Source organism: Galeopterus variegatus, unplaced genomic scaffold (genome assembly GCF_000696425.1).
Source record: "Galeopterus variegatus unplaced genomic scaffold, G_variegatus-3.0.2 Scaffold725, whole genome shotgun sequence".
Classification (NCBI taxonomy): domain Eukaryota; kingdom Metazoa; phylum Chordata; class Mammalia; order Dermoptera; family Cynocephalidae; genus Galeopterus; species Galeopterus variegatus.
The window spans coordinates 439738-463020 of record NW_007726836.1 but is presented as its reverse complement, the minus strand read 5'-3'; the positions used below and the strand labels follow the sequence as shown (position 1 = coordinate 463020).

At 41.4% G+C, this 23283-nt stretch overlaps 1 protein-coding gene across 1 annotated transcript in view; it reads left to right on the top strand.

The window, feature by feature from the left end:
• The window catches only part of SLC1A2 (solute carrier family 1 (glial high affinity glutamate transporter), member 2), a 153653-nt gene that overhangs the window by 53555 nt on the left and 76815 nt on the right, over nucleotides 1–23283 (top strand). The window lies entirely within an intron of this gene.

Below are 23283 nucleotides of genomic sequence, written 5' to 3'. Positions count from 1 at the left end.
AATTTTCTTGACCAAACATAGCTGTCTGGGCATGTACCCCTTTCTGTCCACATCCCAACCAAGGATATTCTGCACAGAGTTCCAGGCAAGCCCTGGGAGTTGCCTTGAGTCCTAGCAGATGCACTGCCATAGTGCTTGGGCAGAGACGCACAAGAACGTTGGCGAATTTTCTCCAACTAAGCCTTTCTATGCTCTGGGTACACCAGTGGGATCAAAGATCTTATCCCCATAAATTTTACAGAACAAAGCAAAACATGCTCATAGTATCACTGTTAAAAATCAGTTCGTGATATTGTGTGGGTTGATTATAGGTTTGTGAGGATGAATTTGGAAAAAAAATAATGGAACCCCCCAGTCTAGGTGTAGTTGACGACATTTAGTCTGTTCAGGCCCTCCCAAAGTCTGGCTAAGGTCAAGGCTCTGGAATCTTTAGAGTCATTTAGCTGGATATCTTACAACCTGCCCAGAGGCCAAACCAACTGTTGTGAGCAGTTGGTCACACACCATGTGTTTCAACTAAAGAGAAAAACAACCCTGTAGTGGGTAGTGTTGCTATTCATCCCTTGCCTCTTTACCTATGAGAAAGCCAAGGCCCACAGCTACCCAACTTGTCAAGGAGACAATCAGCTAAGGTGTCAAGTCTGGATGTGCATCTGGCCCCACTCATCCCAGCCTGGTGTGTTGACCACTCCTGCTATTTTGCAGCACATGTGCATTGAAACAAGGTGGTCAGCTGGCAGGACCATGGGCTTCTTTCCCCGTGAGCCTCCCTGTGCCCCCAAGTGCTCATCACCTGCAATGATGCTAGTTATGGGAGAAACAGAAAAAGGGACCATAGGGGATGATTGGAGTAAGGATTCAGGAGGAGGGAATTAGGGGTCAGAAGGAGGGAGATCAGGTCCCTATGATGCTGAGGTTCTAAATGCGAGCCTCCTGTGGTCGGTCTTATCCATAGACCCTCTGCCCATCAGTCTTCTGTCATCCTGAGGGATGCTTTAAGCCTTTCTAACAACAGGGTAGAAGAGCAGAAACTCACATTGGCCAGAGGAGCTGCCACAGGGAGGAATTCTTCGAAGCCTTGTGTTATATCTTTGGAAGTCAGGCAAATTTTTACATCATGCCCCATCATCTATTTATTTTTATTTCTGTGTGAACGTTTAACTACTATGTTTCTCTAATTCTAATATGCAATCATTTATAAGAGTTTCCATTGATTATATGGCCAGAGGAGCTGCCACAGGGAGGAATTCTTCGAAGCCTTGTGTTATATCTTTGGAAGTCAGGCAAATTTTTACATCATGCCCCATCATCTATTTATTTTTATTTCTGTGTAAACGTTTAACTACTATGTTTCTCTAATTCTAATATGCAATCATTTATAAGAGTTTCCATTGATTATATGACAGCATTTTTTTTTTTCCTTTTTGTCTTTTTTACTGACCGGTAACGGGATCGCAACCCTCGGTGTTGCGCCCACACCACGCTCAGCCAGTGAGCGGGAACCGATCTCCACATGGGATCCGAACCCTTGGCGGGAGCGCTGCCACGCTCCCAAGCGGCACACTCTCCAGTGTGCCACCGGGTTATAACTTCGTATAATGTATGCTATACGAAGTTATTACGCCGGGCGGCCCGACAGCATTTTTTAAGGGAAAAAAATACATTAATTATAAGACACATTCCATTTTCAAAAATGTTGAAATGTGGGGAAAATGTATACCTCAGAATGGAGGAAATCCAGTGAAATTACCGTTCTTGGAAGATGTATCATGTGTCTGGTGGGGCTGGTCCTGTGTTCTGGTATGTATTCGTGTGCACGTGAGGCAGACAAGCACCTCAGTAGGTGATGCACAGTGTTAGACATGTTGTTGGATGATGGGGGTTGGGGGGCTATTAGGGGGTTAGAAGTGAAGAATTGCTCAGAGCTCATTCTGGGTCCTTCTGCCTCCTGTGACATCTGCTAGGGTAGGTTTCTCGACCTTGGCACCGTTGGCATTTGGGGCCAGATAATTCTTTGTTGTGGGGGATGATTACTAGCATCCCTGGCCACTACCCACCAGTAGTACCCCTTTTCCCAGTGTGACAACCAAAAATGTCTGTAGACATCACAAAATTGCCCCTGGCTGAGAACCATTGTGTTGGGGCAAAAGAGAAACATCTGAAAAAATGGTCCGATACAGACCCTTTGGGCTTAAGATTTTCTTTTTATTCCAGAAGGTCTCTTGTCCTAGTGTGCCACCAGTAGGATACCTTTGTCACCTTGTGACAGACCTGTGTTTTGGCTCTCTGTGTGCAAAATGGTCAGACCCAAGGGTTTCTAAGGACCCTGCTAGATGTGAAGTTGTTCTCAATAGTTGATAGCATTATGGCATTTTAGAGAACATTAATAATAACCAGTAGCACCATTCAAACATGCCTGTCTGTTGCAGTCTTCCTTCCTTAAAGTTTAAAATGTATAATAACATTGCACTAAATGCTGTGGTTGTATTATTTATTTATTTAACATCCTTTCAAGCGAGGCGTTGGCTTGTAACTGAAACAGGAGTAAGAAGTCACTAGGAGCCAGTAGAGCAAAAGGGACAAATAATATTTAACATACGGTGAATTAAATATCAGCAAGGTTCAGAGATGGTAGAAAGATAACAAGACTTTCTTCTCTTCTGAAGGTCTAGCTCATGTCCCTCCTTGCTGTTGGTGACATTTGCCAGGGATTATTTCAAGAAACTTTTCATCATCTGAGGTGGGAATCAATCATTTGTCTTCTAGCTCTATGTCAGAGATTCACATTTATTCATGAGGCTAAAAATTGATTGAAATTCCTCTTGTGCTCTTGACTGGTAGAAAGTCTAATTTTGCCCTTCTGGAGGGTACAGTCTAGTGGGGGACAGTGGACACTAATCAATCACAGAGGACAAATAGGAAAGTTAGTCCTGTTCAGTTAGGTCAGAGAGGCTTCCAGGAGGGAGTGTTTGCTCCAAGATTGGAAGGATGAGCAGGAGTCTGCTAGCAGAGGGGCGGGCATTGCGTCTGTGCATCTGTGTGAATGGCTCGCATAGTGGCAACCTCAAGATCAAAGAGACGAAGGAAGGAGAAAGTCACTGCTGCTCATCTGTCTCTATCAGAAGGTTCTTAAACAGCTACATTTATTCCATTCTAAGCTGCACTTGAAATTTAATAACTTTTTTTTGAGGAAAAAGAGAAAAATCATCACAGATGTATATATTAGATACAATATGCATCCCAATTTCAAGATATCAAAATTCAAGTGTCAGTCTTTTGAAATTTAATAACTTTTTTTTGAGGAAAAAGAGAAAAATCATCACAGATGTATATATTAGTTACAATATGCATCCCAATTTCAAGATATCAAAATTCAAGTGTCAGTCTCGAAATTTCACAAATCTTCCGGCTTGGCATAGGATCCTATTTTCTTTTATGATTTAAGCAAAATCAAGTTGTCATGCCATCTCACCTTCAGAGGCCACTGAGCATCTCTTCCTGCATTTCCAGGGATTCCTGGGAGCTCTTCTTTCTCCAAGGCACCTCCTGCTCTGAGTCCTGTTCTGCTGGATTCTTGCTCTCCACTCTGTCTCCTTCTGCACAGGCTGCTTTCTACACTCCTTTACCTCCCTGGAAACCTTTTGGATTCCCCACTCCCTAAAGCTCTGTGGCCTCATGACTGCAGATGTGGCAGACGTTACTGAAGATCTGAGCAGCGAGGAAGCAGGGTTGGCTTACACTGCAGAACAAAATAGCAAATGGAGTGCAATTGGACCTTTGGCATCTCTGTTCCTAGGGAAAGACACTGTAGGAACATGGTTAAACACAAAGTTTCTGAAGTCAGGCTGAGATTTTCAAAACCCAGCTCTGCCACTGACTATGTCACTTTGTGCAGGTAACTTTACTTTTTGGTGCCTCAGTTCCTTCACCTGTCAAATAATAGGGGATAATAGTAGTACCTACCTCACAGGATCATTGCCAGTATTGAGTAAAGTGCTTGTAAATGTTAACTATCATCAACATTATTATTATCGCTTTTATTATCATTGTTGTTATTATTGAAGGAGCCTTGGCCATGGCTACCAGCTGGGATAGTTTTCATTGGCCATCTCTGCTATCCAAGCACCTGCCTCTTTACCACATTGACAGGACCTCTTGCTCCTGCTCCAGCCCCTCCCTTCTCTCCAGCTCACTCATCCCCAGTCCCCCGAGTTCCCATTTATTCCTCATGCAGTGCAGTTAAGCCATGCATGTGCTCACTCCTGACTACCTCAGCCTGATCCTTTCAGTGAGATGTGTCCATTAAGATGCTTTACAAAATGAGGGCAGCCCTTTCTCTCCCTGCACTGCAGCACAGTTCTAGATGGTGGGGGAGAGAGTATTATGGGGCTGCGGCCTGGCTGGTTCCCCAGGAGGCTGCACTGGAATGGCTTCTGGAAAGATGGGCTTGGCCCTGGGATGGGATAGGAATGCCTTCTCCCCGTGACCTCTGAGGCTCGGCCAAGGCAGGGGTGGATAAAGAGCTAACCTGCTCCGCCTTCCAGCCAAAAATAGTGCTGACTGCGTCACAGAGCTTTCGGTGGTAATTAAACCTTCTCTCTGCAGAAGACTGGGGCCAGAGAGGGGCCATGGCCGTGCTAAGGTAGTTCACTCTCGACACTGACGTTCTTCCCTCTGCATCAGAAGCAGGCTTGTGAGTCGTGCTAGGCGGAGGTGACATGCATAAGCAGGGCACTGTGTGTGGGCAGCAGGAAGAGTGAACATGTGCCAATCAGGTTACTCATAGATGAAGCAGCTCTTTGTCTTTACTCTGAATAATATAGACTCTTTTTTTGGTCAGTTGGCCTATTTTAGCAACTTTTTTGTTTCTGATTATAAAGATGGATTCATGTTTGTTGTAGAATGTTTGAAACATAAAGGAAAGAATCAATAAGGAAACAAAAATCACCCACCATCCTGCCATTCACAAAAAGACCCTGGGTACATTTTGTGCCCTCTATTTTTGCTTGATGCAATCTACAATTTTTATAAAATTGTGATGGTGGTATATATGCAGCTTCCTATCTTGCCTTCTAAATGGAAACCCAGTGTACTCCCAGTGATATTGTGCCTCATGGGGTACATTGTTAAATACTACTTGAAAGCCAGACTGTTTTTAGCTAATAAACCTCCTTAGGGCCAGGGCTGAGTCGGGTGGAATGGCTGGGAGAACACACTCCATGTAGGTAGGAAAATGCTCTGGTGTGGAGTGTTCTCCAGATTCCACAGTCCCGGGAGAAACTGGTGAGCTCTGGGGGAGCAGAGATGTGCTGGTCATTCCTGCAGGTGGAGAACGGGACGCTCCCCCAGCCTCCCTGCGGAAAGCCTCATGCAGAAGGTAGAGCGCGGCTTGAGAATTAAGCATTCCTGCTTTCAGTTCTGTCTCTGCTGTTAACTGGTTGCCTGATCTTGATTAACTCACCTAACCCTCGAAACCTCAGTTTTCTCATCTATAAAATGGGACCAGTGATATTTATTTCATTAGGTTATTGAAGGATAGTACCTGACTTGGAGAAAATACTCAATAAATGTTAGCTATCGTTGGTATATTGTTACTATTAATCTCTCAAATGGAGACTGGGTCACCTGATTCCATTGGATGAAGATAGTGGATAGATGGTTCACTCTTAAAAATAATCTCTAAAAGGAAGTAAAAATGTTGGTGGGTTTTAGTGTGTTCTCTCAGAGAGGAAGCAGGTTGAAGGTTTAGGGTTGTCAGAAGAATGGAATCTTTTTTTTTTTTTTTTGTCTTTTTTTGTGACCGGTAAGGGGATCACAACCCTTGGTGTGGTGTCACCCGCACCGCGCTCAGTGAGTGAGCGCACCGGCCATCCCTATATAGGATCCGAACTCACGGCGGGAGCGCTGCTGCGCTCCCAAGTGCCGCACTCTCCTGAGTGAGAAGAATGGAATCTTAAGGCTCCTTCCATTATATCTTCCAGGCCATGAGCTTAGGGTACTTGAATGCCTGGTAGGAGGTGACTCGCCCCAAGGTCTGGAACCAGACCAGAGAGAGGCTCCGATCTCAGCCCAGGCATCTTCCCAATCAGGCTTGACAGGGCAAATAGGAAGATCTGAATAAATCACCAAAAGGTTTTCTGCTTCAGCCAAGCTTTTTAGAGTCCTAAACCAAAAAGCTGGGATAAAATGTTGTCTAGGTGTGTATTTCTGGAAGGATCCCCAGGTGCCTAGGGTTCAGGTCTGGCTCAAGTCAGAAGCTGGGAAGCAGCATGAAGTGGTCATGGAGATCTGGGACTGAATCCCAGCTGTGCATTTTACGAGCTGTAAGACCTTGGGCAAGTTTCACTACCTCAGCCTCTCTTTACCTTCTCACTTAATGCGGGGCAGGCAAACATTTGTACCTTTTGGGCTGTTGTTAGGATTAAAAGAGATAAAGTCTATGACATGCCTAGCAGCATGCTTGATTCAATACAGATGCTCAATAAATGTTGACACCGTCTTCCATCCCCTGCATACCACAGGATAAAACAAAGCAGGATAAAAGAGTCTCTGGGTTTCTTCATCTGTAAATAAGTAACTGGAACCAGAAGAATTAAAAGCAGAAGCTCACTCGGGATCTAGGGTTAAGGAGAGTCCCTCTTGTCATTTATCAGTCTGCACTTCCTAAAAACCAGTAGTGGGCCTCTAGTATTTCCTGGTACATCTTAGCAGATGGCCATTGAATGTAAACTCTGTGCCAGGCACTATACTGGGTCTTTTGCATGGGTGATCTCATTCAGCGCTTTCACTTCATGGAGGAGAAAAACTGGGGCTCAGAGACATTAGGAAATTCACCCAGAGTTTCTCAGCTGTTGAGTGGTGGAGCTGGGATTTGTATCCAGGTCTCTCTGCCTCTAGAGCCCATGTTCACAACTAACACAGATATATGGGTCTCTGACTATACAGGACTTCTGCTCCCTGCTGGAAAAGATAAGTACAAAACAGACTAGAATAGCCTTTTCAACTGCTAAATTGTAGGCCCCCTGAACCCAAAGACTGTGTTGCCCCCTCCAGCCCCTCCCAGGCATGCAATGAAAAGGAAACTGCGGGGGTACATACCAGGAATCCAGGCACCCGGGCCAGGCAGGCTTCCTTTAAAATGCAGGTGTCCTATGAGGAGTAAGCACCTGGTTCCTTATAACCCGAGTTCATTAGATGCTTGTCTTTGATAGGGGAGAGACCAGGACCTTCTCACTTCCCGGGGTGGCTGCCTGGAGTGAAGGGTACTGAAAATCGGGAGGGGGGCTCTTCTCCCTATTTCCCCAGCAAGGGAAGAGAGTAAAAGGCAGATGAAGGGGAGCTGATAGGGGAAGACAGCTCTGAAGTTTTCATAGGAAGAAACCATCTGAATTACTGGTGTACAGCTGTGTCATTTGCTGGACAAGGTATGGGGTGTGTAGGTCACATAGAGAATGCATGCCTCTAAGGGTTCATAGAAAATTGCCACTCAATCGGTCATTTCCTTTTATTTATTCTTCCCAGTGGTCTGTTGGTCTCTGATTGTCTTTGCACCTTTGATTCCTTCATGATTTTGTCTTTTGATCAGGCCCGGGTTTTTACCTTTATTTTCATCTGTGTAGCCTATACCTGAATTCAGGCCTCGTGACTCACTGCCTGGGCTTCTGCCGCACCCCCCGATTCACGTCCCTGCTTCCACTCACTCCTTGCTGCTCCACACTCACCTGCCACCTGGGTTCTGCCTGGTTCTGAACCTTTGCCTTTCCCGCCCTGCCTCGGAGCCTTTCCTCTCTATTTCCTCCACCTGCTGTGTCCTCTCCCCTTTCCTTTCCCTACAGAATGTCTGCCTATGGTCCTCCAAACTTCTCCTGTGGGAATCTGTTCCAAACTATTCCGTCTGTCTCTCTGTCCTTTAATTCCAGCAGCACTGACATGCGCCTGCCTTGGTTCCTTGGCAATTAGTCATGTGCTTCCTTCTGTCCCTTGTGTTAGCTTGTTCCTGTTGCTTATAATAGGATACCTATAACTGGGTAATTCATAAAGGTTAAAATTTACTCCTTACTGTTTTCAGAAGTCCAAAGTCCAGGGAACACATCTGGTGAGGACCTTCTTCTGGTTGGTGACTCTCTGCAGTGACACATGGTAACCGATTGCCTGAGAAAATGGCACAAGAAGAGAGAGCTAACCTTCTCACTCAGTCTTCTTATAAAGCCAGCATAACCATGCCCATTACTCCATGAATGGGTCAATCCATTCATGAGGGCACAGTCCTCACAATCTAATCACCTCTTAAAGACCTCACCTTACAATGACCATAATTGGATTTCCCACCCTCTTAGCACTGCTACAATAGGGGTCAAGCTCCCATGGGTTGTCCCCTGTCCAGCCCTGGCTTCTTGCCCACAGAGGTCTTCTGTGACCACATGGTCTTCTTCCATCCTGGATCCGAGTGGTATGGTCTAAGTGGGGCACCTGAGCATGTGTGCTGCCCCTGCTGTCTGCTTTGCAGGATCGTTTCCAGCCTACGAGTCTCAGCTTCACTGTCACTTTACTGAGAAAGTCATTCCTGACTTCTTTATCATTTCAGAAGAGAACAAGTGCTCCAGACCGAGGTTCTTATTAGCTTATGCTTTTAGTCACTCAACAAATAGTTACTCCCATGAACCGTATGAAGCCCTAGTGAAGACAATGTGAACCTGCCCTCAGGGAGCCTGGAATCTGGTCACATTTCTGTCGTTAGTTGCCTTTTTTTATATGTCATATCTCTGCCACTAAACCAAACCCTTGGTGGTCAAGGGCTGGGTCCCACTGTATCCCCTCAGTCTTGTGCACATATGCATGCTCAACACATCCTGAGTTGACTGAAAAGTGGCTTCTTTCCCTGTCTGGTTAGGTGCTGGCTCTGTTGAGTATGTCGTCCTCAGGGAAGATCACTAAGGGTTGGAGGGCTGGCAGGAGAAAGACCAGCCCACAAAAGCTGAGGATGGAGACATCCCTGCTCTATGGGGTCTCTCAGAACAGCAGGAGCTGGGAAGGAAATGGATGGCTTAAATGGAAAACAGTTGTGGCTAAGATGCATTGAGAATGTGGGTCTGGGTTTGAATTCCAGCTCCTCTGCTTACTAACTGTGAGAGCTTGGGCAAATTAATTTCTCTGTGCCTTGGAGTTCTCATCTGCAAAATGGATCTTAAAATAATGTCAAGCCTATAGAGCGGCTGGGATGTTTAAATGAGTAAGTAACTGTGAGAGCTTGGGCAAATTAATTTCTCTGTGCCTTGGAGTTCTCATCTGCAAAATGGGTCTTAAAATAATGTCAAGCCTATAGAGCGGCTGGGATGTTTAAATGAGTAAGTGAGTTTAAATGTGTATAGAACTTTTAGAATAATCCTTGGTACAGACATTGGCTATTACTTCGATTTTCCTGGCAATCGGATTTACTGGTAATTTTCACTTTCATTTTTATATCTTTCTGTAGGAAAAATGCATATTATTTATGTAATCTGAAAAAGATAGGTAAACAATAAAATTAGTTCTTTTCTTTTTTTTAAGAGACAAGGAAAGAGTCTGACGGATAAGGGGGTTGTAGCTAACCTGGCCAGCCTCTGCTGCTTGCCCAGCATGGGTATTTCATGGTGCACTTGGTGCAGGGAGGAAACCTTCAGCTCCCCTCTCCCTGGCCTTCCCCCATTACTGATCCCCTGCCAGTCCCAACAGTCAGGCTGCTCACAGCAGGGGCTCCCACCTTCCTGGATGTGTCATGATTGGAGCCCAGCAAGCCTGGCAAGGAAAATAGGGAATGAAATCAGCCAGCAGTCCTACCGGAGAGAAGATGTGATCATCAGACCGTTCAGTAGCAGGCAGCAGCCCCAGTTTCCTCAGGACTCGGCAGAAAGTTCTGAGAGCTGGAGGGTGCTTAGCAGAACCGAGAGAAAGGAGGGAGAGCAACGCTGGGTTTGCAAAAGCAGGAGCAAGGTCCACACATTTTATGAAGTGTTTTATGATGACGCTGTAATTGGATCCCTGGTATTTAGCAAGAGTTATTAGGTGTGAAGGTCTTACCACCGAGAGTCCTATGGCCTTGTGTGTGATACTGGCATAAGAAACAGACTAAGCGTCATGCAGTGGGCTGCTTGGATTCGGTACACTGCTTAACTCAGCTTATTTATTGTTTTAAAAATGATTATTATTAATTTTTTACTCTTGGGGCATTCAAAACTCAACTTAGAGACAAACCAAAAATACATGTTGGTTACTTGTTGTCTGTTCGAGAGAGAGCTGCTAAGCCTAATTGATTGGTCTAATTCTCTTACTACCTTCTGGAGGCTAGAAGAGCCTCTAGGTCCCTTCCAACCCAGAGTGTAATGGAATCAGATCCAGTCAGGGTGCTCAGGACTCCAGAAGCCCTTCTCATTACAGAGGGGGACAGTGAGCAGCCCACATAGTGCTCTCCCTTGCCCCCAGGTTAATTTCTCAATCCCTCAAGCTGAGGTTTTAGGAAGGGCCTCCCATTCTTTTGCAAATGCAGAACCAGCAGATTGTCCGAAGAAGGGGTTTAGCCTCCTTTCTGTCTTTCTTTCACGCCATGAGGGATGGCAGTCAGGACTCAGCCTTTTGGAGCCACGGTGCCAGGTCAGAAGCAACAAATGGTTGGAGTAGAAATGAGAGGATCTTAACCAGGGGCCATGGGTGAAGGTCTTCAGGAGTCTGAAAGTATAAAGAAAATTTGTCTGTATGTGCATTTTCAGGGGGAGAGTCCCTTAACCCCATCAAGCGTGCACTCCTGGAATTTGGCCTATGCATATAATATTGAGGAGATCCTCCTTGCTCTTCCTAGGATTTGCCAAGCTTGGTTCTGCCTCAGGGTCCTTGCACTTGCTGTTCCTTCTCTCAGAATACTTTTCCCAAGATCCGAATGGCCACCCTTACTTTCTTCAAGTCACTGATTAAATGTCCCCTCCTGACCACCTTATACTCATAGCAAATATCCCCATCACTCTCTATCCCATTCAGCATTACATTGCTTCATTGTTCTTTACTGTACTTATTCCCGTATGATGCTCATTATTTGTTTTTTTATCTCCTTCCTGTAGTATGTAAGACTCTATTTGTGTTCACTGCTGTATCTGTAGCATGTAGAACAGTGTCAGGGTCAGAGTAGATGCCCAGTAAATATCTGTTGAATGGATAAATGAAAGGACAGATGAATAACTTTGATATTTGGGTCTCAGATGTAAAAGTAATTTTTTTAATGATGGAAAAAGAAGATGTGAGAACTCAGTGGGGCCACTTCTCAGCCATGTACCTTGGGTTCTAAACATGGCATCCGCTGTGAAATGATCACCTGAGCACTGCAATAGATGTTTAGGCAGAGACCCTCGAGGGATTTCACAATGCTCACGCATCTATCATTAATTTCATTAATCCTTTGAATACACCAGATCCGTGTGTGTGTGTGTGTGTGTGTGTGTGTGTGTGTGTGTGTGTATACGCATGCAAAAATGGAGGGGCCGTGTCCTGGTGTGCAGATATTATTATTATTATTCTGGTGCACAGATAATGGGGTTATCTCCATTTGAAGATGGGGATACTGACACTACTGACACATCAATGTGGTTTTTGTACCTTGTCTGAAGCCTCACAATAATCCTTTGAATACACCAGATCCGTGTGTGTGTGTGTGTGTGTGTGTGTGTGTGTGTGTGTATACGCATGCAAAAATGGAGGGGCCATGTCCTGGTTTGCAGATATTATTATTATTATTCTGGTGCACAGATAATGGGGTTATCTCCATTTGAAGATGGGGATACTGACACTATTGACACATCAATGTGGTTTTTGTACCTTGTCTGAAGCCTCACAATGATAGAAATCCCACTTGCAAACTCCAGTCCCACTCTAGAATCATCATTATTCCATTCTGGGAAAGATGTTTTAGGGGTTGAACATAAGTGACCAGGACCAGCTTGAGACTAGTATATTCTGATGCATGAATTTCAGTGTGAATAGAGTGTAACTGCCTGTTACTGAATAAGAAAGTGAGATTAAGGCTAGAAAAAGAGATTCTGCATTTTCCTTTAATTTTAAAGGAGACAATAAAAAGTACCACACTAAAAATTAATATGCTGTGCTTCGTTTTGAACCAGAGGGAAAGATATACCACACTCTACTCAGAGGTACCTTCCCTCTAAGAGAAATAAACCCTGGTCTCTTCCAGACAGACTGTTTGCTTAGATTCTCAAGCATAAGTCTTAGAATCATTTTGGGCAGAAGGTTATCTTTTGTCAATATCTGCATCAGGTGAGCTTGGAGGTAAATTCATCACACAGAGCTTATGATATCCATGGTAACTTCCTTTGTAAATAAAAGCTTCTTAGACTCATCTTTTAAGAAGTGAATATGTTCTTGCATTAAAAAAGAATAGTATCTTCTTCCAAACATTTTAGTTGGCTGATGGACCACTTCTCAGAAGAAGTTTTAATTATACATCCTGATACATAAACATAGCATTTTTTAAAAGTAATAACCTACAAAAAGATATAAAAAGCCACCTTTACACACCTGCCTCCAAAACTTTCATTTCCAGAGGTAACCCCTGCAAACAATTTTTTGCTTCTCCTTCCAGAATTTCTTTCCATGCATTATAAATGTACATGTGTATATACAATTTTCAACATATACTTACTGATACATCTTGGACATTTTTCCATGTCAGTCCATATAGCAATAGATCATTCCTTTTAATGTGTATATAGTCTTTCATTGCATCAAATGCATGAGAATTTATTCATCTATCCCCCTATTGATGAAATTTAGGTTACTTCTCAGTTTTACAAACAATTCTCCAAATATACACATTTCTGTAGGATCGATAGTAAGAAAAATATTTGGGGGTGGGGGTCAGAGGGTACTGCATACTTTAAATTTTGGTTTAGTTTGTAAACTACCAAAGTCCCTCTGACCAATATCAATTTAGACTCCTATGTTAAACTTCCCATGTCCTTGTCAATCAGATGTTATCAACTTTTTAAAAAAAAATGTTATTTCAATTTGATATGCAAAAGCTGTGCTTTTCACTGATTTCTAAGCTGGTTAAAAATCTTTTTGCTTGCAATTCTCCCTTGGTGGGTTTTTAGCATGACTTCGAATATTTTCATTAATAGGACTATTTCAGAAATGCCACTCTTTCAGGGCAGATATACGGTAGTTAAAATATACTTTCATTTATTGGTATTGGTAGTTAATAAATAATTTCATACTTGTTGGTAAAGGGTGTGCCCCTCCCCCAAGTCTCAATTCCCTTGATCCCCCTGCAACAACCCCTCTCCACCCACTCCACGCATAGGACTTCCTAGGAGACGATAATTAAGAGGTTAGTACGCAGTGCTTCAGGTGGCCTTCAAGACCCTTGTACCATTTAAAAAACATTTGGACGATCCACTCTCCCGCTCTCAACAAAATGTAGCCAGCTTGCATTTTATGTGACAACAATTTCTGGCCTCTGAGAGATTCACAGTCTGCTGGTTTGCTTCTTGAACTGGTCACTGCTTTGTTTGTCAGTTTCCCAGGATTATGCTTACATAATTTCCTTTGACCTTAGCCTCCACACCATAATCCAAGAGAGCACATTGGGGGAATAAGATGACTCTTATGTAACTTGTTACGTAAGAGTCCGGAGATGCAGAGGCTCGCTTGAGTGTCTGTCGAGTTTTCCACGTTTGCAAATTCATTTTGACAGAGTTTTATGTTGTCGCTTTCAGCCATTGAATTCTTTAAAAAGCATGTCCTTACTTTGGAGATGGCCAAAGGGAAGGGGGAAGAAAAGACAGTACTGACTGCTAGGGCAGACCCCAGACATGTTACAGGTCCCATGTAACGTGTTTGCCTGGCACTAGCTGAGTCCCGTTGCTTCCCCTCTCTGCTCAGGAAAATGACACATGAGCAGAAAGCTCATGCCAGTGTGAGTGTCTGCAAGAGCTGATACTACAAAGCTCCAAGGAAAAAGCTCAGCTGGAAAGCCAAGGAAATGGGGTTCTGGTCATTTAATTTTTAGGGTTATGAGAGATGAAACCAAGAGAGGTTTGTCATTAAATATATTTTTGGTAATTTCCTCCTATTTTTCATGCTGACATTGAAAAAGTAATAAACACACATGGGAAAGCACTCAAACAGTGCTGAAGCATAAGCAATATCCAGTGAGTCACCTCTCATGTGAGATGCCCATTGATTCTGATCTCCCCAGAGGCCACCACAGTTAACAGTGTCCTATGATCCTTCCAGAAACATTATTTGTAGTCTTTGTATATACAATTATAAGTGTGTATATTTGTGTTTAACTATCTTCTATGTGTCTAATCTAATCAATCTATCCTTCTGTCCATCCAATTTATGTTGAACTCTTGTGGTTGAAAATCATTTGAAAATGCTTGACTTTATTCTCTTGTCTTGGTTTGGTGTGTGGAGACCAATTCACCCCTGAGAGAGGGTTTTGTGAGTCCCCAGGATTTCTGTCTGAGACCCAGTCCTCAATATAAAGTTTTCCAGCAGGTGATGGTATAACACTGAGCCACACATCAACCAAAGACCGCCCTGAGAGAGTTTGCTTCCATATCCTGCACTATATTTCTCTTCCTGGAGTCTGTCCTTCTCTTCAAAGCACAGTATACGATGATGCCCCATAGGATGGATGGTTTCAGTTAGGTGTGATTTCATGTTATCCATGTATCACTCCATTTCTGATGCTAATAACAAGATACCTGACACTGGGTAATTCATAAAGAAATAAAATTTATTTCTTACAGTTCCAGAGTCTAGGAAGTCCAAAGTTCAGGGAACACCTCTGGTAAGAACCTTTTCCTGGTGGTGACTCTACAGTGATGCAGGATGTCACATGGCAGATAGCTGAGCCAAAGAAAGAGTAACCTCCTCTCTTGCTCTCTTTTTAAAGCCATCAGAATCACATCATTGCTCCACGAATGGATCAATCTATTCATGAGAGTACAGTCCTCACAATCTAATCACCTCTTCAAGGCCCCACCCTTCAATTACAGTAATAGGACTCTTAACATTGTTAAACCTTCTTAACATTGTTACAGTGGGGATTGAGTTTCTTTTCGTTGTTTTATTTTTATTTTGTGTAAATTTTAATTTATCAATATATAATGTGGTTGATTTTCATGACCCTTTACTAATTCCTCCTTTTCCTCCCTCCTCAGTGGGGATTGAGTTTCTTTTCGTTGTTTTATTTTTATTTTGTGTAAATTTTAATTTATCAGTATATAATTTGGTTGATTTTCATGACCCTTTACTAATTCCTCCTTTTCCTCCCTCCTTCTCTCCCCTCCCCACCCATTAACATCATATTTGTTCATTTGTCTTAACAAATTCAAGGAATTGTGATTGTTATGTCTTCTCCCCACCCCCATTTGTTTGTATGTTTATTTATTTATTTTTATTAGCTTCCACAAATAAGTGAGAACATGTGGTATTTCTCTTTCTGTGCCTGACTTACTTCACTTAATATAATTTTCTCTAAGTCCATCCATGTTGCTGCAAATGGTGGTGGTTCATTTTTTTATAGCAGAATAGAATTCTGTTGTATAGATATACCACAGTTTCCTTATCCAGTCATCTGATGATGGCCATTTATGCTGGTTCCAACTCTTGTCTATTGTAAATAGTGCTGCAATAAACATTGGAGTACAGGTATCCCTTCGACATAATGATTTCTCCATTCCTTGGGGTATATACCCAGGAGTGGAAGAGCTGGGTCATATGGTACATCTATCTGTAATTGTTTGAGGAAACTCCATACCATTTTCTATAAAGGCTGCACTATTTTTCAGTCCCACCAACAGTGTAGGTGGATTCCTTTTTCTCCACATCCTCGCCAGCATTTGTCATTCCCAGTCTTTTGGATATTAGCCATCCTAACTGGAGTAAGATGGTATCTCAGGGTGGTTTTGATTTGCATTTCCCAAATGCTGAGTGATGTTGAGCATTTTTTCATGTGTCTGTTGGCCATTCATATATCTTCCTTTGAGAAATACCTATTCAGTTCCTTTGTCCATTTTTTATTTGGTTCCTTTGCTGTTAAGTTGTTTGAGTTCCTTGTATATTCTAGGCATTAATCCTTTGTCAGATGTATATTTTGCAAATATTTTCTCCCACTCAGTTGGTGGTCTTTTTACTCTGTTAATTGTTTCTTTTACTGTGCAGAAGCTTTTTAGTTTGATATACACATTTGTTTATTTTTCCTTTGGTTGCCTGTGCTTTGGGGGACATATTCATAAAGTCTGTACCCACTCCTACTTCCTGGAGTGTTTCCCCTATGTTTTCTTTAAGGAGTTTTATTGTTTCAGGGTGTATATTTAATTCTTTAATCCATTTTGAGTTGATTTTGGTATATGGTGAGAGGTATGGGTCTAGTTTCACTCTCCTACATATGAATGTCCAGTTTTCCCAGCACCATTTGCTGAAGAGGCAGTCTCTTCCCAAGTGTATAGTGTTGGTGCCTTTGTTGAAGATCAGGTGGTTGTAGGTGTGTGGGTTGATTTCTGGATTCTCTATTCTATTCTATGAATGTCCAGTTTTCCCAGCACCATTTGCTGAAGAGGCAGTCTCTTCCCCAGTGTATAGTGTTGGTGCCTTTGTTGAAGATCAGGTGGTTGTAGGTGTGTGGGTTGATTTCTGGATTCTCTATTCTATTCCACTGGTTCGTTTGTCTGTTTCTATGCCAGTACCATGCTTTTCTGGTTACTATAGCTTTGGAGTATAGTCAGGTAGTGTTATGCCTCCAGCTTTATTTTTATTTTTTCTCAGGATTGCTTTGGCTGTTTGTGGTCTTTTGTTATTCCATATGAATGTTAGGATTGTTTTTTCCATTTCAGAGAAAAATGTCATTGGAATTTTGATAGGGATTGCATTGAATCTGTATATCACTTTGGGTAATATGGACATTTTCACAATGTTAATTCTTCCAATCCAAGAGCATGGGATATCTTTCCATCTTCTTGTGTGCTCTTTAATTTCTCTTAACAGTGGTTTATAGTTCTCATCATGCAGATTTTTCACATCCTTTGTTAAATTTATTCCTAGGCATTTTATTTTTTTGGTGACTATTGTAAATGGGCTAGCTTTCTTGGTTTCTTTTTCTGCTAGTTCATTGTTAGAGAGTATAGAAATGCTACTGATTTTTGTGCGTTGATTTTGTATCCTGTAACTTTGCTGAAATCATTTATTAATTCTAAGAGTTTTTTTGTAGAGTCTTTAGGCTGTTCTATATATAGGATCATGTAATCTGCAAACAAGGACTGTATGACTTCATCTTTCCCAATCTGGATGTCCTTTATTTCTTTCTTTTCCCTGATTGCTCTGGCTAGTACTTCCAATACTATGTTGAATAGGAGCGGCAAGAATGGGCATTGTTGTCTTGTTCCCGTTCTTAAGGGAAAAGCTTTCAATTTTTCCCCATTCAGGATGATATTGGCAGTGGGTTTGTCATATATGGATTTAATTGTGTTGAGATACTTTCCTTCTATACCCAATTTATAGAGAGTCTTTATCATGAATGAATGTTGAATTTTGTCAAATGCTTTTTCAGTGTCTATAGAGATAATCATATGGTTTTTGTCTTTGATTTTATTGATGTGGTGTATCACATTTACTGATTTGCATATATTGAACCAACCTGCATCCCTGGGATGAATCCCACTTGATCATGGTGTATAATTGTATGTATCTGTTGCTGTTCTATTAGCTAGTATTTTATTGAGGATTTTTGCATCTCTATTCATCAAAGATATTGGCCTGTAGTTTTCTTATTTTGTTGTATCTTTGTCTGGTTTTCATATCAGGGTGATGTTTGCCTCAGAATGAGTTTGGGAGAATAGACTCTGTTTCACTTTTTTAGAATAGTTTATAGAGAATTGGTATTAATTCTTATTTAAAGGTTTGTTTGAATTCTGCAGTGAAGCCATCCGATCCTGGGCTTTTCTTTGTTGGGAGACTGCTGATAACGGCTTCAATCTCTTTGACTGTTATTGGTCTGTTCAGATTTTTTACATCTTCTTGGCTCAGTCTTGGTAGTTTGAATGTATCTAAAAATTCACCCATTTCCTCCAGATTTTCAAATCTGTTGGTGTATAGTTGTTTATAGTAGTCTCTAATGTTTCCTTGTATTTCTGAGGTAGCGGTTGTAATATCATCTTTTTCATTTCTAATTTTTGTTATTTGCATCTTCTCTCTTCTTTTTTTAGTTAGCCATGCCAATTGTTTGTCAGTTTTATTTATCTTTTCAAAAAAATGACTTTTTGTTTCATTGATCTTCTGTATCATTTTTGGGGTTTCTATTTCATTTAGTTCTGCTCTGATCTTAATGATTTCTTTCCATCTACTAACTTTAGTTTTGAATTGTCCTTGTTTTTCTAGGTCTTTAAAGTGAAGTTTTAGTTTGTTTACTTGCCATCTTTCCATTCTTCTGAAGTAAGCATTTAATGCACTAAATTTCCCCCTTAGTACTGCTTTTGCAGTATCCTACAGGTTTTGGTATGATGCGTCATTATTTTCATTAGTTTCAAGAAATTTTTTGACAGCCTTTTTTCTTCTTGGACCCATATGTCATTAAGTAGAATGTTGTTTAATTTCCATGTATTTGGATAGTTTCCAAAATTTCATTTGTTAGTGATTTCTAGTTTTAATCCATTGTGGTCTGAAAAAATACATGGAATCATTCCAATTTTTTTGAGATTTGTGACCTAACGTGGTTTTTCCTGGAGGATGTTCCATGTGCTGATGAGAAGAATGAATATTCTGAGTTTGTTGGATGAAATGTCCTGTATCTGTCAAGTCCCATTGGTCTAACGTATCGTTTTGATCTTGTGTTTCTCTGTTGATTTTTGCCTAGATGATCTGTCCAATGTTGAGAGTANCACAGGTTTTGGTATGATGCGTCATTATTTTCATTAGTTTCAAGAAATTTTTTGACTGCCTTTTTTCTTCTTGGACCCATATGTCATTAAGTAGAATGTTGTTTAATTTCCATGTATTTGTATAGTTTCCAGAATTTCATTTGTTATTGATTTCTAGTTTTAATCCATTGTGGTCTGAAAAAATACATGGAATCATTCCAATTTTTTTGAGATTTGTGACCTAACGTGGTTTTTCCTGGAGGATGTTCCATGTGCTGATGAGAAGAATGAATATTCTGAGTTTGTTGGATGAAATGTCCTGTATCTGTCAAGTCCCATTGGTCTAACGTATCGTTTTGATCTTGTGTTTCTCTGTTGATTTTTGCCTAGATGATCTGTCCAATGTTGAGAGTGGGGTGTTCAGGTCCCCAACTATTATGGTGTTAGTGTCTATCTCTTTCTTTAGGTCTAATAATGTTTGCTTTATAAATCTGGCTGCTGTGATGTTGGGTACATATATATTTACGATTGTTATGTCTTCTTGATGGATAGATCCTTTTATCATTATATAGGGGCCTTGTTTATCTTTTTTTATGGTTTTTGGTTTAAAGTCTATTTTATCTGATATAAGAATAAGTGCTACAGCTCGTTTTTCATTTCTGTTTGTTTGGTATACCTTTTTCCATCCTTTCACTCTTAGTCTATGTGTGTCTTTACAGGTGAGGTGAGTCTCTTGAAGGCAGCATGTTGTTGGGTCCATCTTTTTAATCCAGTCAGTCAGTTGGTGTCTTTTGAGTGGGGAATTCAATCCTTTTACATAGAGCTATTATTGAAAGGTGTTGATTTATTCCTGGCATTTTATTGATTTTTGTTTGGATGTTTTAAATATCTTCTGTTCCTTTTTTTCTGATTTACTGTTTGTCTTCTGTGTTTTTGTTGGTTTCTTGAGATGGTAGATAAACTTTTTCTTTCTCTTTATTGTTAGAGTTTTTATTTTACTAGTGGATTTTGTTCTTTCTTGAGTATTCATGGCAGTGATGGCTGTTTTTCAGGTACCAGACCCACTATCTTATTCTCACATTGAGAGTGCCTGATTACATATGCTGTTTGCAGGATGACTGAATACCGCAGCAGAAGGAGGTCAGCTTTCTCTCCAGAAAAAGTTTTTCTCAGTTAAATGGTGAGAATGAAGGGCTAAAAAAATGGCCATGACATCTCTTTTCATTATAACTTTCCCCAAACTACCATATGAGCAGCCAGTACTCTACTGGGCCTTATCATGGGACAGTCACAAGTAGAAAATAGGATGGTCTCCAAAGAACCACCCTCTAGAGAGCAGTGATATGGTTTAGACAGCTCCTTCTTCAAAGATAGAAAAACAACCTGTTGTTTCTGTTTGCAATCCAAATCAGATCTTCTGGAGAGCTCTAGATGCTGGTCTCTTCACCTTATAGAGTTCAATCAGTCTGAGTATCTGTCACTCACTAGCTATGTGACTTTGAGTAGGTGAGTCCTAGTGGGGAAAATAATGATGTCTATTTCAAAGGGTTATTTTATTTTAATTCCAAATGGCAGGTTACCTTAATCTGATCTAAGTGAACAATACAACGTATTGGCTTATTAAGTGAAGAGTCTAGAGGTAACTTCAGGCATAGCTGGATCCAGAGGCTAAAATCTTATCATCAGGGCTCATTATCTCTTCATGTCCCTCTGCCTTTAAACACAGGTAGATCGTTTCCATGTAGACTCCTGGCAGCTCTAGACTTGCATCCTAGCAGGTCAGAAACTTCAGCAAAAAAGAGCTACTCCTTCCCACAATTTCTAGTAAAAGTCTTAGGACTAAATCTCACTGGCCCAACTTGGTCCTCATGCCCACCCCTGAATTTTTATGGTCATGGGGATAGAAAGTTCTGATTCATCAGGCCTGAGATGGGCAGTGGGTCAGCTCCAACCAAACCATAGAGACCAGAGTTGAGGGGGAGAAGTGCCCTATGGGGAATTTAAGAGGCTAGAACCAAAAGAGTAGTAAGCAGACAATAGGTAGGCAAAAGCAATAAGCTTGCAATGTGGAGTCTAAATGGGGAGAGGGCAGCACATTTTTTCTTAAAAAGCCAGATAACATACTTTAGGGTTTGCTCTTGGAGTACAAAGGAAGCCATAGACAATAGGTAAACAATAGGCTTGGCTGTGTTCTAAAAAATCTTTGTTTACAAAAAGCTGTAGTTTGCTAACCCATGGTCTATGCAGAGCATAGACTCTTCTTCTCCCACATATTCTAAAGACCTCAACAAATAAGATCTGGCACATACATAGTACTTAAATGCTGGTATTATTATTATTATTATTGTTATTATTATTATTATTATAAATAAGGATAGTAATGATAACATATATGGTAATTATAAGAACACTAATTGGATAATGAGATATAATGAATTATGAGCCAAATGTCAGCAATGTATTCTAGGATTGTTTCTACACCATTGGTGGAGCTTTCATTCCACATCCTCATAGAGCTAGAAGGCACTGCAGAGGTATCCAATTCAAATACCACATTTTGTAGATGAATCTCAGACTCAGATGAGGGATGGCACATGTACAGATTCACACAGCAAGCTAGGGCAGTTTTGGAATTTGTAACTGTTTTCTCTAGTCCTTCTGTAGACTCGAGGGACTGTACCTTATAGGCATATGGTACACCTAGTACATTTGAGCACACAGGTGTAGTCAGATAAATGCTCATTGATTTTCCGATCCAAAGTGGGTAGTGTGGTGACAGTATTGATAAGATTCTTGGCATGCTCTTGAGCCAGTATAAGACTTGATTTGAGACCAGCATGTATTACATGACTCATGAGAACTGTGTGCAGCTGAGATGACTCAAATGTCTGTTTTACATGAAGATTACCAAACACCTCTCACCACATTTGAAAACAAGGAATAAAATGAGTAGTTACTCACTGCCTTACTGACCACCCTCTTTGCCACTCCTTCTATTGGATTAGCGTGCTGGCAGCGATCTAAAGAGCTAGTCTTCAGTTTGGCTGCATGCTGGTAAGAGGATTCCCTTCAACTGCCCCATCAACATGGATTGAGAGAGTACTGTGGGCACATTTTTCTACATCAGTATAGACCCATTCACCAAATTCTTTATGACTCTGGCAAAACCCTCCCTGGATTTTGGTTAACCAGCAGCTCTGTAGTGATCCAGGAGATGAATATTTTAGAACCACAATTCTTTAGCTTTTCTTTTTTCTTTTTCCAAATTTATTGCTAGCTGTCATCATTCAGGGACATTTACATAAATCAATGCAAAGAAAGATTTCATGAATTAGAAACAAGCCATAGCATCTTCTGGTCCCAAGTACTACAGAAACCATGGTAAACAGAATGGAAAACTTGGGATTTGATTTACTGCTCCTCTAAGCCAAGGATCAGCAAACTTTTTCTGTAAAGGTCTGGATAGTAAATATTTTCGGGTTCTTAGGCCATAATTTGCTGGCCCCTGCTGTAAGTGCTAGCAAATTTTAAGTCCAAAGGACGGAGTATTTGAATTAACTGCCCAGTTACTTGGTTATAATCTTTAAAACTTGGGCTTTGGAGTTGAACAGTGTAGGTTTAGCTCTGTGATTCTGCTGCTTACTGAATATCTTAGTCCGTTTAGTGTTGCTAGGACAGAATAGCTAACACTGCATATTTTATAAAGAAAAGAAGTTTATTTGGTTCATGATTCTGGTGTCTGGAAAGTCCAAGACTGGGCAGCTGCATCTGGCAAGGGCCTCAGTCTTCTTTCATTCATGACGGGAAATGGAAGGGTAGTGGGCATGTGCAAAGAAATCACATGGCAAGTCAGGAAGCAAGAGAGAAAAACCGAAGCCAGACTCTTTTTAACACCCTTTTCTTTTAAGAACTAATCCATTCCCATGAGAACAAGAAATCACTCACTGCAGTGGGAGGGCTTTAATCTACTCATGAGGGATGCCTGCCTGTGACCCAGACACGTCTGGCTAGGCCCCACCTCCCAACACCACCACATTGGGGATCAAATTTTAACATGAGTTTTGGTGAGGACAAACCACATCCAAACCATAGCACTAGGGGGTTTTAGGCACATAAGTTCCCTTAGTTCCTTGTCTATGAAGTGGGGATAATAACATTGCTGTACCCCCACCCCACCTGCCCATGGATTTGTTGTGAGGATCAAGCAAAGGAAATCACTTATCCCAGAGCTGGTATGCTCTGTAAGCAATGATAGTATAATCAGTACTGTTAATGATAACCAAGCCCATTGGGTGAAAGCAGCCATCCAGGAGTATATAACTAATTCATTGACCTATTTGGGTCACCTTCAAAGGGATCTAAGTGCAGAGCATCAAGATAC